The following is a 19,440-nucleotide window of genomic DNA, read 5'->3' as shown; positions in this document are numbered from 1 at the left end:
AGGAGAGAATGTCTATTGGGTGGTTAACCAACATATCTGCCACATGCTTTCCAACATTCCTAAGCCCGGTTTTAATATTTGCTCCATTTCCTCACTTGTAGCACATGTTTGTTACTGGAATAAAGTCATCGATCATGTCCTCATTTTTAAGAGTCTTCCACTGGATAGAAGTGGGTAGAATATCTGGTCTCTGTATTATTTAAATGAAGAAAAATCCCAGCAGTCCAGATCCTTATTATCCTTAGAACTAGAATTTGGCAAGTGTCTCTAGGTTGGCCTCCATGCCTCCAGCCTCTCCCTGCACTAATCCATCTGCCTCACCGCCAACTGAGTGATAATCCAGATTCCAGAAACGATAGTTTAATTTTTCTGCCTAAGAATTTCTGCTAGTTCCCATCAAGTGTCATGGGTAAACCCGTTAGTATCACAAACAGCACTCTTCAGTCTTGACTCCTATCTCTCCAGCATCATCCGTCCTCAGGTCCTGTTTGTTACGCACCCCAGCTTAACATTGCCATGACAGGCATTCTCACACATTTGTGGCTTTACAGTGCTATTCCCTCTTTCTGGAGCATCTTCCCCGCTTTGTCTGCCTTGTTTTCTCCATTTTATGAGCTTTCCTTGATGGCTCCAGGAGTCACAGGGGCAATTATCTGTAGTTGTCAGGTAAATGAATGAGGTGTAGGGTAGGTATAAGGGAAAAAAGTGATATTGATGCTTGACCTCAGTATCTTGGAGAGGATAGGAAGTTGTGGAGACTGGCAGACTGGAGAACATGTGTTAAAGAAGGGCATTCACTACTCAGCTTCAGCACATTGTTGTCATGATGGAACATGGGCCCCTCATTTCCAAATATTCTGACTATTCCCGAGAAGCCAGGAATCAGTATTTTATGGGAAATCTCCCAATTTTATGTATTTAGAGTTTTGATATTTCAAGATATTGTAGGCTCAAACCAAAAAGAAAAGCCAGATAGAGTGGACTACCGGTTTTCAATCTCTGCCTTGGTCATGCCCTTCTCGAAGCAACATAGTATTAGATTGAACCAAAGGAAATTGCTGAATGGCAATTTCATAGGGTTCAGTTCGATACTTTGATCTTCCTATCAGTACAGCATGTAAAACATTAGAGAATGATTATTTGAGAATGGCTTGAGTAGTTTCATAAACATTGGGTGCAGAATATCAGACTTCTTAAATTTTTAAAATAAAATTAATTTTGGCTTTCCCTTCCCAGAGTCTTCCCCAACCAGCATTGGTATGTATGACATACAGTATCTTAGTTTTTCACCTTTCATCCTCTTCTCTTCCTTGTGGAGGAAAACACCCCAAACTCGCCCAATCTGTAGTGTGGGACAAGGCCATGGTGGTGGTTCCTGTGATGCTCTGGTCCATTCAGACGCAGACAGTTCTTTTGCTCTAAGCACGCTCTTTCTCTCTGTCCTGTTCAGTACCTGGGACATGGCTGTGGCTTTCAAGGATGCGATGTCCTTTCAAGGATGTCCTTTCAAGGATGCGACATCCTTTCAAGGATGTCCTCAGTAAGGAGACATTCACTTTTGGTTGAGAGTAGAAAGCAGGTCCTCACCACTGGTAGAACCATTCTCTCTCTCCTTACAGTCTTGGGGAGTTCAGCTCTTCCCAAAGTTGAGTCACTCCCTTCTCCTTCAAACTTTGGAGCACTTTCCTTCTCAGACAATTGAGATTTTTGCATCACTGGGCCAGGATTTTGAAAAGCAAAGAAGGAAGAAGAAGCTTAGTCTTTAAGGGAGGGTAGAAACTCACATCCAAGTTTTGAGCCTTCAGTCAAGAAGACATTACACAGTTTAAATTTGCCTATTAAGTTCTAATACAGCACTAGGATATCAATAAATCATGTTTACATTTTTTTGTAAACGTGTAAAAATCACGTTACATTTATTTACACAAAAACCTCCCTGACTAGACCTTACTTTGTTTTGCTCACACACTTAGCAGGGTGTCTGGCATGCAGTAGGGACCCCAAAGTTGATCCATGAATCAGCCTGAATATACCAGTTTGATACTGAGAAAGAAAGGGATGGAGAATGGGAAGGAGAAAGAAACAGAGTAGAGACAGAGTTTGGAGGAGGAGGAAAAGCGGGAGGGAGAGAAATGAATAATTACTGAGTACCGACCATGTTTTGGCTCTTTCTTGTAATTGCAATTAATCCCCCTGCCCCATCAAAATGACCACATAGGCATTTTTATCTGCATTTTATGGGAGAGGAAACTGAAGCTGAGTGAGAGGTTAAGTAATTTACCTAACATCATGGAGCTTCGTAGCTGCTGAGCTGGGATTAGACCAATACATCTCTCACTCCAGCGTCCTGTCAATTACACACCTTTACCAGATGTTCCTGACTAATTTGGTGATCCTTGAGACCTAGTGGAAGCTGCCTGCTTTTGACAAATTCACAAAATAATACAAAAAATCTTCCTTGTCTGGCCTGGGGTCACCATGGAGTGAAATGCAGGGAGCTGGAAATCCTGAGGGCTGGTTTCCACAGTGGCCAAATGTGTTGTGGCAGAGCATGACTTCCACTTTATTGTCTCTGTGAGAAGTTCAATGCCGTCAGTTAACAAGTTTGTTTTTTTTTTTTAATTTAAAATCAATTTAATTAACGTATAGTATATTATTAGTTTCATAGGTAGAGTTTATTGATTCATCAGTTGCGTATAATACCCAGTGCTCATTACATCATGTGCCCTCCTTAATGTCCATCACCCAGTTACCCCATCCCCCACCCACCTCCCCTCCAGCCACCCTCAGTTTGTTTCCTAGAGTTAAGAGTCTCTTATGATTTGTCTCTCAGTTCTGTGTGTTCTAATGGCTCTGAACACCCTTTTCTAAAGTAAAGTGTTCCCCTGCTACACCTTAATAACCTTTTTCTGATACGAGGCCTTTTACTAATACCAGTGGTTTTTCATTGTGAGCCCCTAAGAGGACTAAGCATCAGGACACTCATGCTGCCCATGAGAAATTATATATGATTATTTCTCTAGCTGAGAAAGAGTGCCTTGTGTCCCTGAATGTTCCAGATGGACAAGAGCTTGTGGGGTTTCACACCACTCTAGGGGAGAGTTTGTTCCTTTCTTTTGCACTTTCTTTATTTTCAATGCCTCCTGATGTCTCTCCATCTACAGAAACTCCTTTAAAGGATTGCCTGTTCCAGCTAAGACAATTCTCTGTGTCTAAAAGTCTCTGATTAGTTTCAGTCCAATAATGGTAGGATTTATTTTCTGTAGAACCCAGATTAAGAAGGATTGATTTGACACATATTAATAGAATATCAACTCAGTGTTGAAAAAGAAGACCAAAACTGGTGGCATCACAATTCCAGACTTCAAGCTCTATACAGAGCTGTAATCATCAAGACGGTATGGTGCTGGCACAGAAACAGACACATAGGCCAGTGGAACAGAACAGAGAACCCAGAAATGGACCCTCAATCTGTGGTCAACTAATCTTCAACAAAGCAGGAAAGAATATCCAATGGAAAAAAGACAGTCTCTTCAACAAATGGTGTTGGGAAAATTGGACAGCCACATGCAGAAGAATGAAACTGGACCATTTCCTTACACCATACACAAAAATAGACTTGAAATGATGAAAGACCTAAATGTGAGACAGGAATCCATTAAAATCCTAGAGGACAACATAGGCAGCAACCTCTGTGACCTCAGCTGCAGAAACTTCTTGCCAGACATGTCTCCAAAGGCAAGGGAAACAGGCAAAAACGAACTATTGGGACTTCATCAAGATAAAAAGGTTTTACACAGCAAAGAAAACAGTTGACAAAACCAAAAGACACCCGACAGAATGGGAGAAGATATTTGCAAATGTCTTATCAGATAAAGGGCTAGTATCCAAAATCGATAAAGAACTTATCAAACTCAACACCCAAAGAACAAACAATCCAATCAAGAAATATGCAAAAGACATGAACAGATATTTCTCCAAAGAAGACATCTAAATGGTCAGCGGACACATGAAAAAATGCTCAACATCACTTGGCATCAGGGAAATACAAATCAACACCACAATGAGCTACCACCTCACACCAGTGAGAATGGCTAAAATTAACAAGTCAGGAAATGACAGATGTTGGCGAGGATGTGGAGAAAGGGGAACCTTCCTACACTGTTGGTGGGAATGCAAACTGGTGCAGCCACTCTGGAAAACAGTATGGAGGGTCCTCAAAAAGTTGAAAATAGAGCCTACCCCATGACCCAGCAATTGCATTACTGGGTATTTGCCCCAAAGATACAAATGTAGTGATCTGAAGGGGCACCTGCACCCCAATATTTATAGCAGCAACGTCCACAATCGTCAAACTGTGGAAAGAGCCCAAATGTCCATCGACAGATGAATGGATAAAGAAGCTGTGGTATATACATATACAATGGAATATTATGCAGTCATCAAAAATCGAAATCTTGCCATTTGCAGTGACATGGATGGAACTAGAGGGTATTAAGCTAAGTGAAATAAGTCAATCAGAAAAGCAATTATCATATGATCTCACTGATGTGTGGAATTTAAGAAACAAAACACAGGGTCATAAGGGGAGGAGAGGAAAAAATAAAACAAAACAAAACCAGAGAGGGAGACAAACCATAAGTCATCCCTTTAAAAAAAAAAAGATTTTATTCATTTATTTGTCAGAGAGAGAGTGAGTGAGAGCACAAGCATGGGGAGCAGCAAGCAGAGGGAGAAGCAGACTTCCCACTAAGCAAGGAGCCCAGTGTGGGACACGATCCCAGGGTGATCTGATGCCAGGGTGATGACCTGAGCCTAAGGCAGACGCCTAATCGGCTGAGCCATCCAGGCATCCCCCATAAGAGACCCTTAATCATAGGAAACAAACTGAGGGTTGCTGGAGGGGAAGGGGGTGGAGGGATGGGGTAACTGGATGATGGATATTAAGGAAGGCATGTGATATAATGAGCACTGGGTATTATATAAGACTGATGAATCACAGACCTGTACCTCTGAAACTAATAATACATTATATGTTAATTAATTGAATTTAAATTAAAAAAAAGAATATCAATTCAACAGAACTTACTTAAGCATCCCACAAAACACAGGACTTTTTGAATGTAGACTTCTCAATCTGCATGATTTACAAGCTTAGGCTGCTTGTGAGGGAGGTCAACTGAATTAATAAAAACTCAGAATTATAGTCTAATGTACTAGAAAGAACATTTTTTAAAAATTTCACCTAAGAAATCGAGTTAATTCAGTCTAAAGTACTTCTAAGTCGAGATTCACCTAAATCTGCTTTTATATGTAGAGGCTATGCATTATTGGGTGTTAGGATCACTAATTTGTACTTAAATAGATAATACTACAAATTTTAAAAATATAGGCAATTTTCCTACGTTGTTGATCTTGAATGTGATATAAATTTGGCAAAATCAGAAATTCGTACAAATGTAAATCACAACTCTACCAGGCTGAACTGCTTGAAAATGTTCAATAGATGACAGTAATAGCTACTATTTATCATGTGCCCATACTTTACCAGCAGCATACTCCTAAGAGGCAATAATTATTATCCTGACTTTTCAGTTAAGTTATAGTGTTTGGGGAGGTTAAACAACTGGCCTGACACCACATAGCTAGTAAGTAACAGAACCTGGGCTCAAGCTGAGAAAGGCTTAGTTGCAGACCCTTTGTTTCTAATGCCCAGTTAATACTGCTAAGAGGGAATTAAGGGTTGATCTATTCCAGTGTTTCTCAAACTTGAGTGAAGTGAAGAAGCTCTCTCTTTTATGAAAAAACAACTCACATGGATTCACAATGTTGGCATAAAAAATTATTTGTATTATAAGAATCTTAAGTAGGTACAAAACGTTCCTTTTATGTCCATATTTGTTATATAAGCATAAAGTCAAACTACATTACAAATTAAATACCAAGCAAATTAAAAAGCCAATAAAATTTTAATTAGTAACATTAACATGATAGAAGATGCTTGTTTTGCTGAAACTAAATTGCCCAGATTAGTTTTAAAAATACCAGAAAAATCTAGTAAGTACAGTAGGTAATCAGTCTGCAGTAATGGGGTGTTCATATAAATGTAATTTTCAGAATGGTATTAATTCAAGGCAGTGAGAAATGTTCAGATGCCACTTTTAATGGAGTCATTTATAACTCTGTAAATTATCTTATTTACTTGAAGATAAGGTTAGCATTCTGCCTTTTTGGAAATCCACATTAAAGAGTACCTAATTGGATTATCACTGGAATGTGAAGCTAAAAATTTCTCATTATGTTAACTGCTTTACAAACCTATACCCCAGAAAGCAGATTATGCTGGGGTTGGGCAAGTCTAAACTATCACTGTACTATATGATGGTTCAATTCTCCATCTACTTTTCTCTTTTCAAATTTTGGGTACTAGTTAAAGATAGCGTTAGCTCTTATGACATGTAAGCCTTGAGTTTTCAGTGGCTGACCCCAATAAAATTCACTTCTCACTCATGTCAAAGTCTGATCAGACAGCCTTCCACATTTCACGACTCCTTCCGTTTTGTGACTCTACCTGCCTTTTATCCTTGGTGGCCTTTCTGTTCAGCTGACAGATGGGGAAAGAGAGCAAAGACTGTATGTGCTGGAGGGGATGTGGGGTGGGTTCTTCTATGGGCCTGACCTAGTAAATACCACACATAACTTCTGCCTACATTCTAGTGGCCAGAATTAGTCACCTGACCACATACAAATCAAGAGAGGCTACTAAGTGTAATCTAGTGTTAAAAAAGGAAAAGGAAACAAGAAATATATAGCAGAATAGTCCTCATTATGAAAAAAAAAAAGTCAGGATATTTAGTGAACCAGAAGTTCTTACATGAACCAGGTCATAAATATGAATACCAGAGTAGGTCCTGTAATGATGTAGGTCCTGTAATGATGACTAGGTTTCAGGGGCCATGCTTATGAGCTACATACACTTACACAATTGTTTTAGATGCTCCCTGAATTGAAAACATTAAATATAAAAATTGTCTTTGAAAACTCAAAGACCTCTGAGAAGACATACACAATCCTGAAGGTCCGTTAAGTCCTAACTTTAGGATCCATCTTCCTAAATGAAATCTCCATCCTAGTCAGGCTGGAGTGCTCCCCATGCCTCTTCATTCACCATAATTATTCCTGGCCTTGGGCTTTTGTTTATGCAGCTTACTGCCTAGAATGCTCTATTCCTTTCTTTTCAGAAATTGAAAACTACTGACCACATGGCTAATGGCCTCTCATCTCTATTAATAAAGTTCCCCAGCCTTCTTGTTTTCCACGATTTCTGATTTTTTAGAACTCTTATCTTACATAGAACCAAAAATTTATTCATACTGTTATTTAGTTTATGAATATTGACTTATCTTATCAAATGACTTCCCAACCAGAATCTAGAGGAATTTTTCACTCCACAAAGAAATGAGGAAAATAAAGATAGAATACTCTTTTTTTAAAGGTTTAATTAATTTAACTTCCAAGATTTTTTTCTGAGATCATGTCTTTTCTCTGTTTTGAATATTAAAAAATGACTTTGCTTTTATAAAATAATGGTTTGAGATACATGGGACAACTCTTTCTCCCTCTCTCCCTGCCTCTCTGTCTCTCTCTGTCTCTCTCTCTATGAAGACCCTGAACTCAAAGAGGTGAATTAACAGCCCTAAGTTTACCTTGTAAATTCAAGACAAAGTATATCAGTCAGGATATTGTGCACAACAAGTAACAGGAAACTCAAACGAAACGTCTTAAACAATGAAGACACGAATGAAGAAGTCCTGAAGAAAGGCTCCTGTGTAGGGCTGGATTTATTCATTGGCTCAGTGATGTCATCAGGGATCCAGATTCTTTCTGTTTTTCCTGCCTGGCCATTCTCATTTGGGTAGCTTTGGTTACAAGGTGGCAGTCATAGTCATAAGCAGACATGACAGTGTTAGACAATATGGGAAGAGATGGTCTCTCTGTTTATCTTTTGTAAAGGGGAGGCAATCTTTCTTGGAGGTTATCGGCAGATTTCTCCTTCAACTCATTGGCTAAAAATGTATCACATACTGAGACCCAAACCATTCACTGCATAAATAGAATGGAGTAATCGTGATTGGTTAGGATATACCACTGAGCTGGTTTAAGGGTTACCTTCCCCCAGGAGTAGAAAACGGAACAAAATTGTTCAGTAAACACAGAAGAAGGGGGAGGGGAGGGTAGTTGTCAATAAAACAATCATTATGATCCACTGTTACAGACTGCTTTTAGGAGTCTTCCTACTGAACAAAATACTGGTTGAATAAATAGAGGCAAAAATGTACATGTGGGAGAAAGATATTAAGGATATAAATCCAGGCGTCAAAAGGGAAATTGATTCCTCATTCCTTTCTTTAGAACCGTCAAATACTTTTATGATTTATGATAATTGTGCACTTGTATGTGCAATATAAAAATTCCTCCTTCATTCTTCCTTATGGTGTTAGAAAGAAAATGAGCTCTATAAAGTCATACCCCATAAATATAAGTTGTTATCACAATATTGATTATTTCAACTCTATTTCTAAGGAGCTGTAGAAATTTTATAAAATGAAAATAAGACTTTAGAAAAGCCAAACAATTCCACAGATATTTAAAGCAGCATTTCCCCCCCAAATATGTCAGAGCAGTATAAATATGTTAAAAAATGTTCAGCTTCACTAGTAATCAAAGAAATGCAAATTAGCATGACAAACATTGTCGCTCATCAAAGTGACATTTTTTTCCCCTTAGGCTTAGTATTAAAAGTTGCTGCGTATGTAAGGAAATAGGTGTTCTCGTAGACTGATGGTGGGATTGTAACTTGCTGCATTTTTTATGATTGTCATTTTAACAATATGTGACAAAGGATTGTTTACTTTCTGTCTTCGCCAAACTCTAGGGTCATTGAGTGCAGAAACTATATTTGTTCTACTGAGTATTCCTGTTGTTTAGACTACTACTTAATAATTCAATAAATATGTATCTAATATTTATTGATGGTCATTAAACATCTGTTGCATTAATAAACAGATGTTTTAAAAAGTAAGCATAGCTTTTAGCCTGGCATTGAAGTCTCTAGGAATATATATGTAAGAAATAATAGTTATATACCAAGAGTTATCTATAAACATGTTTATTTTATTGTAGTTGGTAGCATTGACAAGAAAAAAAAGTTAAGTGGAGAAATGATGCTTAGCACTAAGGGATTAGTATTCTAAATGTTAGCACATTCCGATGACAACAGCTAATAAAAAAATTGCTGGGGGCACCTGGGTGGCTCAGGCGATTAAGCGTCTGCCTTCTCCTTAGGTCATGATCCCAGAGTCCTGGGATCAGCTCCACATCAGGCTCCCTGGTCGGTGGGGAGTCTGCTTCTCTCTTGCTCACTCTGCCCCTCCCCCTGCTCATACTCTCTCTTGCTTGCTCTTTCTCAAATAAATAAGTAAAATCCTTATAAAAATTGCTGAAGATTACTTAAGAACATTGAATACATTCATAAATGTATATTATCAAACCAAACAAAATTTCAAAATAGCCTAATCTCTTTTGTTAAAAATGCAGATACATGCAAATGCTTAGAAAAAAATGCTTGAAATACATACAAGAAAATGTGAACAGTGATTTTCATTATGATGGGAATACAGCTGATTCTTTTTAATGTTTTTTTATACTTAACATGTATTGCTTTTGTAATAAGGAATAGAAGAATAAAGGTTCTTTTGTTCAAGTGAGTGACTTGAAAAAACAATCTCCATTTGATTATTCCTTATCAAATGTCATTATTTTATTTTGGTAATGGTGGTGTGATAAATATATACACTTTATCAACCAAACAAAGTATAAAGAACCAATTACTGGTATTTTTGTGACAGACTGTGGGATGTTTTCTCATTATAATTCCTCCAGCAAAGATACATGTTTTTAAATGATATTTTAAAGATTACCAAAAAGAGTCACAAATTTCTGTGTAAATTGTGGAATCATATCCTTTAGTTCTGACCCTCAAAATTTAATCTATTGTATTTGAAGTTAAGCTTCAACCTCGTATATTTCATATGCAAGAACATCAACTTAATGTTTTAAAAAGCTGCTCGCCTGCTTCTCTCTCTTTGCCAGTACCATTTAAAGAGCAGTACAAAGCATACTTATCAATAGTATGGATGAGTCATGTCAATAATTATGAGCAACAGCAATACTTTTCTTAAAGATTTGCAGTATTGTTTTTTTTTTAAACTCTAAGCAAAATGGCATCTTTATGCAACTGAATGATATTAGCAGCTGTTCAGAAGTAATGGTGTCTTTTCTTGCTTTCCATCAGTCCATATCATTGTTGGTGAGAAATAAGTGATTCAGAGAACATAAAATGTGGCATTTTTAACATGTCACATTTGAGGCACATAGTATTGAGCATAAAGTCATCGTCCCTAAGATATGATTCAAATTCTCTAACAGGTTTTATACGGTCCACCATGTTTATCAGCAACCTCCAGGTTCTCCATGGTGGATATTTAAATTTTTTCTGCTTTTATCAAGCCTGTGCTTCTACCACTTGCCCCTTCACACATGACCTCAACACTTGCATCATTCAGAAAAACAGAAGGCACAAGACAGAAAATGACTCTACTTGGCACTGCTTAATCTACAAACTTACCTATCCTAGCACCTGCCCATCCGCTCTCCTTTTCGTGGTTAATTCCTCTACCTGTGCTTTGGATCTCATCTTCCCTGGCCTTCCCATAAATTGTACTCTATAAAGTAGACCCCTTTCCTGTGTCTTCAGCATCTGACTTCAAGCATGGGCATTTCAATATCCTCTTGAATGGTGTATGAAGAGCATTAATAAAATGGCACTTCCCATCTACTAAGCATTTAGTCTGTACAGGGCACAGAGCTAAAGGCTGTTCAATCTATTAACGTACTTCTTTCAACCTCTTTTTAAGGTCAGTGTTGTTTTCCATTGTGTAGATGAGGAAGGTGAGGCACCAGCTAAGATTATGCAACAAGTAGGTGGCAGAGTAGGGATTCAAACCAAATTCTGTCTGATTGCAAGATTGTATCTTAACCATTTTGTTATTCTGTGCTTGTTCATAATTTCTATCTCATCATAGACAAACTTCCTGGAAGACTTATATTCCCTAATTCCACCTCTCACTCCTCAACCCACACACAGCTTGGCATGTGCCTGACGTCACTGATGCCACTCCAAGCAACATTATCAATTACCTTCTTGTTTCTAAAGCCAAAGAATCTTCTGAGTCCCCTTCAGAACTTAACTTGTAGTAGCTTTGGACTCTGTTGACAACTCTCTGCTTGTAACATTCTTCTTCCATGGACTTTCATAAAACAACCATGTTGCTTGTTTTTCTCCCGTTGAATCAGTCTTTGGGGTTGTGAGTTCTTCTTTTTTCTCTATCCCTTATGTGTTGAAATTCCTCAGATCTGTATTCTTTCTATTACAAATACAAATACTTTCATTACAAATACCATCCTGGGGATTTCATCCACTCCCATGGCTTTACCTATAAATGCTGATAAATCCTGTATTTCTATCTGGAGTCCAGGTCTCTATCCTGACCTTCAGACCTGAATGTCTCCTGTCTATTTGCATCTGACTTTGCATGTTCCACAGGCCCAAAAGTGGAGTAGTGACGTGTTGAGAGCATCCTATCTAGACTCAGACCCCTAGGCTTGAATTCTGGCATCACCACCTGAAACCAAGTACCTCTGGGCTTTCATTTCTCTGGGCCTTCATTTCCTTACCTGTACTTAACTGACCACACACACAAACACACACATACATATTTTTTCTCTTTTTAAGAGAAATTATACAAATATGAAAAATGTATAGAAATAAAGACGCTATTATACTGTTGCACGTTTTCATAATTATTATGCAGGCCAGCTGCTGCTTCATCAAATGAGAAAATGAGATTATGTTCTTTATTTTAATGTTCCAGGATCCTATTTGTTATGGAGCAAAAACTATAAAGGAGAGAGAGAGAAATAGGAAGCGGGGAGGAAGAATGATTGAAATTAAAAAAAAAGCAAAGAAGATGTGAATTTTCACAAAATTTTACACATACTACTATTCATTAATGGTATCACTCAGAGTGATTATGAATTATTTGCTAACAGGGACTGGGTGCATTCAGACAGATTAGTACTCAGGCAACAGTAATCGAGGAGTGTTTCTCAAATCTGGTGATCATCAGAATCAATGCAGAAAATTTAAAATATATGTATGTGGGTTTCTCCCCAGACTTACTGTATTAGAATCTCTGGGGATGGAAGCCAGGAATATGTATATTTTAAAGCTCTCAACTGATTTTGATAATCAGTCTTATTTGGAAACCACTGATGAGCAGGGTTTTAATCATTTGATAACCAATATAATAAAATCAATATAATAAAAGAGTCATGACCTTTCTTAGAACAAATGAAAACTATTTTTAGTGCTATCTGATATTTTATGTTTCAATCCTGGATAATTTGAGAGAGAGGATTCAAAGGACTCATCACGAATGATTACATTTATCTATGTTCTTTGTAGGGAGGTGTGACCATGTGGCAAAGTTCTGCCAATTGGGTGAGAGTGGAAATGAGGGGTGCAAATTAGGGTCTTGCCTTTTAAGCAGTGGTTTCTAGACTCTTTTGGTAGCCTACAGAAGTCTCTTTTTTAAGACTCTTTCTTAAAATAATATTTTTATAGCATTGAATAAAATACTTAGAATTACAAAGGAGACCAATTATATGACATACTGTTATCAAAATATTGAAAGAATAAATTAGTGATACAGTGATAGTGATGTTTATCAACACATTAAACAAGAAGATTCAGTAGGACGTTATGGCAGAATTATGAACATTAGGGTTGCTTGGGGTGAAGGTGGGAGACATATTTCAAGGTAGGGTAATGTCTTGGATTCAGAGCACTTAACTTTCTCTGGCTTCTAAGAATGAATGGACTCTTCTCGTGTTTCCTAGACCATAGAAACTTCTTTGTCCCTATGCTATCTCAATGGTATGTAATGTATTTTTTAAACCTGTACCTAGTTTGTTTATCCATTAATCAATCTATCCAAAACAAACATTTTTGAGCATCTGCTGTACTCCGGTCACTATGCTGAGCTATCTAATAAATGTTGGTGATTCACAAACTTGCCAGATGTTGAGTGGTGGGTATGACCCATAGTGATAGGCAAATGGCATCTCAACCTTAAGTCTGACCACATCTGCTTGTGCAGTTAGAATAAGATAAGAATTAGGTTTACAAGGAACCGTAGAGGGATACTGAAGAACTGGTTAGTTTTTCTATCCCTATTTCAAGTTTGTCCTAACTGATCTTTTCTGAGAGTATTTGTCTCTCTTTGAGCAAAAGATTCAAACTGGCCATCTGCATGGTTCAAAATCATTAGGAAATCTGTCACATTCTTAATTTCCATTTCTTTATGTTTGACTTAGCCTGATATCTTTTTTGAATGGCATGACACTTGTTATATTTAATGGGCTGCTTAACTTGGAGTGTAATAAAATTTTATCCTTTAAAAAAATAAGCATTTGAACCAGGCTGAATCAAAACTAGTTATTAAATTTAAATTAATTGATGGGAAAAGAAATCTCTTCTAAAATGAAAAATAGAGGAAAGATATGAAAGCAAATCTTTCCTGGGAGAATCTACAATAGATCTGCAGATCTAGTTGTTCTTTCCTTTCAGGCTAGGGCTTGGAAATTCGGACATTCTCTCAGGTAATCTACCTACATTGTCATTGTGAGGGTCGAATGAAATGATGTATGAGACTGTGCCTTGTATGCTCTACTGTTCTTAGCACTCTCAACTCTTCATGACCTATGAAGTCATTTCCTCCAAAGAGGTTAGATGGTTTTCCCCATTCAGTTTTTATGTATCTGTTTATCTTCTGCTTCTGGCTTGTCTGTTCTTTTTCTTATCTCGGTGGGACTATGAACCACATATTAGAGAGGACTTTGAATCCTAGCTCAATTCCATCAAGTATTTTACTTGGTGGTTTCAACTGACTTCCAGATTTACCCATTTAGTGGTTTACTGGATTTTTGTCATTAGTTATCCACATCCCCACAGAAAAGGGACTTTTGATAAGTGGAAAATAATTTCATTATCAGGAAATGAATGTAATCGGCATAGAAATGAATAGGTACAATAAATGAGGGTTTATGGCTACTTCTGTCCCTGCCTATTACTGCCATATTATTTTTGATGTATTTACAAAGCTATTTCTATAGCTAAGTGAATGGCAAATAGCCAATGTGCTCATTCACTATTTTATGTTCTCTTCAATAAGGGCGTCAAATACTGAAGTGGTGGAATGTGGTAGGGTGGAAGTGTGTTAGAGGGCTTTCTCACCGTTCTTCTGAAAAATCTGCTTTACGTCGGCAATTTCTTTTCTAATTGTAATAGTAATAATGATAATAATTTAAAAATAATTACTAACATTTTTGAGTACTTGCCATGATATGGATGTAACATGCCATGGGCATTTTATATCCGTTATCTTCAACAACCATGGAAGATAGAAATATATATATTATACGCACACACACACAGGCACACACACACAATGTTGATATGATTAAAGTGGATTGGTTATTTGCATTAGAATTTTGACAACTCTCTGTAGGAGTTAGTTCTTTACCAGTTTTCAAGCCAGCTCTAAACCCTCATAGGATTCCTGTGAGACAGGCTGGCAGCCAGCATCTTAATTTAAGCTGGGTTTGAGCCTGATTCGGTTTTTTGCCTAGCACCTAACTTATTTTTAGAATGCAGTACGTGGTAATAAAAATAAAATAGTGAACAACAATACAATCAGAGCAATATAAAGTCACTCCTCAGATTGAGTGAGGTCTCATTGGAGTTTCTCTTAGGGTGTCTGAAGTATGTTCTTGACTGGCAATGAGAGATGAAATAAAATGACACCAATTTTAGCTTTCTTTTGATTAAAAAAATTATTCAAGCTTTTAAAAGGATGGGCCAACAGCCTGTCTCCATGAGTAAGCCCGAGAATAAGCCAGGCAAGTCTGCAGTCTCCACTGATTGTTTCCTTCCTGTCATTTTGGCTATGACATACTGAGCTTGCCTTTCTCACTTTCCCTCCGGACCCTTGGGTATTCTCTAGCTGTGTCCACAGTCATCAGGCTGCATGAATCACCACCCCCTTGCTTCTAGACCAAGTTAGGACCCATTGGCACATAGGATGAAGTTAGGGAATCACGGAAGAAAAATTACTGGTTGGGACCCACTCAGGGCTCATGGCATCTGCTGTAATCTACTTTTCACATCTCATATTCTGGCCTTCAGTCTTACAGCTCCAACTATTGCTAGAGTCCCAGAACTTTCCAGATATGGGGAGACAGAGTAATGCTCACTTAGCTCACAACAGACTCCATGGAAAACCCAAAATGCTGGAGTTAAATAGTGACAATGAGAAATCTAACTGACAAAAACAATCTCTGCTAGTGAAGTCGATGTGAGAAGCTAAATGTTCCTCCGAGCATTACTTGGTAAGCATAAGAACAGGGCAGGAGAGCTAGCAGAACAAGTTGACTATTCTAGTTATGTCAGCCTGGGACCAGGACTTTTGCTACCAAGATGGGAAAAGGCAAATTCCTGAGCCAGGGTGTTCCTCCCCCCGGAAATTTCTTGCCTTGGAGATGACATTGGATGACACTAGAAATATTTCCCCTGGCCTCTGACGCTAGAAATATTTCCCCTCCCTACAACTCCCCCAGTCCACTTCACTGAGCAGGCACTAAGAGAAAGACAGTTAAACACCAACCCCTATAGCACATAGACCCAGAATTGCCCTAATTTGAATCCTACATTCATATTAGGAACTGATCATTTTTCTGAAATAAGATGCCAAGTAATTTTCTTTTATTTATCTAGTGAGAGAATAGAGGTGGTATGATAAAGTAAGTAAAAAACAAAACAAAACAAAACAAAAAAAACCCCGGAGTGGGTGGGGTGGGGGGGTGCAGATCCCATATAGCTATCTTTCAGTGCTATAGCTTTGATGGCTTACTTATATAGGTAAGAGCTGTTTTAAAAAATAGATACTCTCAGGAAGTTTAAATCTACCTAATAGTCATAGCTTAGTGCACTTAAATGAGTAATTTTTTGATGAGGTTTAATGCTTGATTTATAGAAAATGATGATTAAGAACTTTACATAAGAAGAAGCTTTGACCTACAAGAGCTGAAGACACGAAATCGGTTAGAGGCCAAAGCAAAATCTACACTTGGCTTTCTTAACCTTTGGCCAAAGTTTTTTACACAATTAAGTACAGCTTATTTTTCTCCTATTACCCAGTTGATATGCACCAAATAAGGAAAGGGAATTCTGGTTTGAGAGAGAGGGAGGTGGAAAGGGGTAATTTTTTGAGACATTGATAGGAGCAAGTGGACCTAAAAGGAATCCCAATGGTAGGTCATAAGGTACAGGGAGGATGATGACAAACGTCTCCACTTCCGCAATTCTTCTAGAATTGGTTGGCAGCTCTCCTGCTAGGCTTTTGTTAGATTTTGTTCTACTTCTTCAACTACATCAGCTTTGTAAAGGACAAACCCTCATCACCAAGTACGTGAAGGGAAAGCAGAGCCATGGGACGATAATGAGACTAAGACCTGGGGATTCTGGTTAACAGATAACTTTTGACAGTGGGACAGTCTCATTTTGTTTTGCTCTACATTTACTGAGCACCTGTGCTGAGATAAGCACTGAGCCTAACCCAGAGGACACAGACGAATAGCACATGGTCCCTGCCTTCAAGAAGCCATAGTCCAATAGAGGAGACCTTCTGTGAAGCAATTACAGTACAGCATATTATATCCATTGATCCAAGGGTGTATAAGGCACTGTGATAATATGGAAATAGAATATAATTCTAGTGGGAGTGGTCAAGGAAGGCTTGAAATTGCCCCCACACATGGAGTCTAAACTCCTTATTGTGGAGTTTAGTTTATTCCTGAGCTTCCTTTTATTCCCTAACTCATCATTATCGAGCATCTACTACATGCTACTTGCTAGAGATAAAAGACAAATTAGGGGAGATATTTGTCCTGGAGGAACTCACAGCACAGCGCAGTTATTCTCCATCCTGGTTGCAGTTTAGAATCATGGGAGCGCTTTTAAAATATATGAATACCCAAGCTTTACTTCCAAATATACAGCTGAACTTGAAAACCACTGGTATAGTGAGACAGACGATATGTGAGCAGATGATTAGGTATGGTTTTATATGACAAAAGGTCCTAACGGGTTATAGGAATAACAAAGCAGGCACTCAATCCAGCCTCAGGCTGAGGCGTGGGTTCTTGAAGTCTTTCTTGTGAAAATAGTTCTTGCTTAAATTGAGTTGTGAAGGGTCAGTAGAGTTTACTTAGGCAAAGGACTTGGGGGAAATGTTGCAGACAGATGAAAGTAGCTGGGTGTTGAAAAGAAACACAGGCCCCAAATACATCACTTATGTTAAGCCCTACCAAGACTTAATACCTAAGTGCAGTCTCAGCCTCTTCCATGAGTGGAATTTTAAGCCAATGAGCCTGGAATTTTCCTCATCAGTACTAGAGAGGTAACCTGCATGATAACATCCTCTAGGAAGTGACCTTGCCTGAAACAATCTTTTCCTTTGCTAGTAACTTCCTTGTCCCATCCAGTTTCGGCCTTTAAAAACCTGCCATTTTGTACAACTCCTTGGAGTACCCTTTTGTTTGTTAGGTGGGGTGCTACTCAATTCATGAATTGTTGAATAAAGTCAATTAGATCTTTAAATATACTCAGTTGAATTTTTGTTCTTTAATATGGGCAAACACCCAGAGGTTTCCAGTTTTTTCATTTGCCATCCTCACCTCTCATCCTCACTTGTAACCATGGCCCTAATGCTCTCACCCCATCCCACCACATCCATGCTTCATGAGCTCTGTGCTGTAGTTTTGCTACCTACTTACCGTGCCTAACCACGCCATGCAATTCCCCTTTGCTACAATGTCCTTCCTCTGTTACTCTAAAAAACCTCACTAGTTCTTCAAGGCCTCCCTGTAGTTGCACCCTCTAAGCCAGGGATCAGAACGCTGTAGTCTGTGAGCCAAATCCAGGCCACCACCTGTTTTTGTAAATAAAGTTTTATTGGCACACAGCCACGTTCATTTGTTCAAGTATCATCTGTGCCTGCCTTTAACAACAGCAGAATCAACTAATTGTTTCAAATTTAGAATGGCCTCCAAAACTTTGTTTTCAGTTGAGATAATAGCTATTTAACCTTTCTGTACTTCAATTTCCTTATGAGTAACAGGACAGTAATTATAAAAGCTGCAACATGTTTTTGTAGTGATTAAATCAGGTGCGGGGTATTTGGTGGACGCTGTGATGGGCCACACCGATTCCTCTTCAGAAGGAGGATTTCTTCTCCTAGTGCCTCCTAGAAGATAGCACTTAGCTGGCAGCCTTGTGCTGTGTCGGGAGTAGAATCACCTCAGGTCATGGCTCTTCTGGGACAGCCTTCATCTAATGATTTATTATTCTGGGAGGAATAAAGAACTGGTCTCTTAACCTTTAACTCGGACCCGAGGGACCATCTCAGCACCAAAACCTCCCATGGGTAATAGAAATTCAGCCTTTTCCTGTGCCTAAGCCTGTTTTCTTCCACAGGTGTTAATCCCAAGAGCACTCATTAAGCTCCTCCTCAGGACCTGCATCCAGTGATCCCAACCCGTGACAGTAGGTACCAAGATGGGTCCACGAACACAACACTGAGATGAGCTTTTGGAGCTGACCGTCATCTCCTGGCTGCCAGTGAGGATGCTGTCCCTGGTAGGTGGAAATAAGAGGGCAACAGTAATCATAAGGACAGTGAATTATCTGGCTTTACTGATGCCCTGGAAAAAGGTAGCAAAAAGCTGATATAAATCAGCAGTTAAAGGCTGAGTGAGAAAGCCAGCCCCCCCCCTCCCCCCGGAAACACACAAAGAGGCTCTCGTCTCTTAAAGTAGGAGGGAAAGGGTTCAAAAGGAGGAGCAAGGACAGGCTTTTATTGTAAGAACAGTTGAGGCAGGTTTGCAATGCCAAGGTTGGGCAAGTGGACCCCTGACACAAGGGATGTGTACATCTGTGTTGATGTCCCTTCAAGAATTTTATTTATTTATCTAAGATTTCATTTATTCATTTGAGAGAAGGGGGGGGGCTGTGTGTGAGTGGGGGAGGGGCAGAGAGGGAGGAAGAGGGACAAGTAGACTTCATGCACGCCAAACATGGAGCCTGACATTGGGTGATCCCACGACCCTGAGATCATGATCTGAGCCAAAATCAAGAGCTGGCCACTGAGCCACACAGGAGCTACTGTCCCTCTAAGAATTTTAAATCTCCAGATTACCCTG

The sequence above is a fragment of the Ursus maritimus genome, unplaced genomic scaffold (genome assembly GCF_017311325.1).
Source record: "Ursus maritimus isolate PB19 unplaced genomic scaffold, ASM1731132v1 scaffold_34, whole genome shotgun sequence".
Taxonomy (NCBI): Eukaryota; Metazoa; Chordata; class Mammalia; order Carnivora; family Ursidae; genus Ursus; species Ursus maritimus.
The sequence above is the reverse complement of the archived record's forward strand: the minus strand, read 5'-3'. Positions refer to the sequence as shown.